This window comes from Penaeus monodon, chromosome 31 (genome assembly GCF_015228065.2).
Source record: "Penaeus monodon isolate SGIC_2016 chromosome 31, NSTDA_Pmon_1, whole genome shotgun sequence".
Taxonomy (NCBI): domain Eukaryota; kingdom Metazoa; phylum Arthropoda; class Malacostraca; order Decapoda; family Penaeidae; genus Penaeus; species Penaeus monodon.
The window spans coordinates 33,277,666-33,277,891 of NC_051416.1; the positions used below are offsets into that span (position 1 = coordinate 33,277,666).

The following is a 226-nucleotide window of genomic DNA, read 5'->3' on the forward strand; positions in this document are numbered from 1 at the left end:
TCGATCCTACCTCAAGGCGTCTGCGTTTTCGCCAGTCACCCGTGACATACGCAAGGTCCGAGTGGCTACTGCGGGGAAGTTGTTGTTTTTCCAAGGTCTCCATCTGAAGGGTTTTCTTGGGTGTCGTGAGAAACTCCTTAACTGACTTCCCCGAGATGGTATAAACCTTTTATCACAAGATTCTCCTTCCTTCAACCCGAGACCAGCCTTGCCTCATAGCATTTGA

General features: G+C 49.6%; 1 protein-coding gene across 2 annotated transcripts in view; it reads left to right on the top strand.

The window, feature by feature from the left end:
- The window catches only part of LOC119593192 (high-affinity lysophosphatidic acid receptor-like), a 25,010-nt gene that overhangs the window by 16,598 nt on the left and 8,186 nt on the right, over positions 1-226 (top strand). The window lies entirely within an intron of this gene.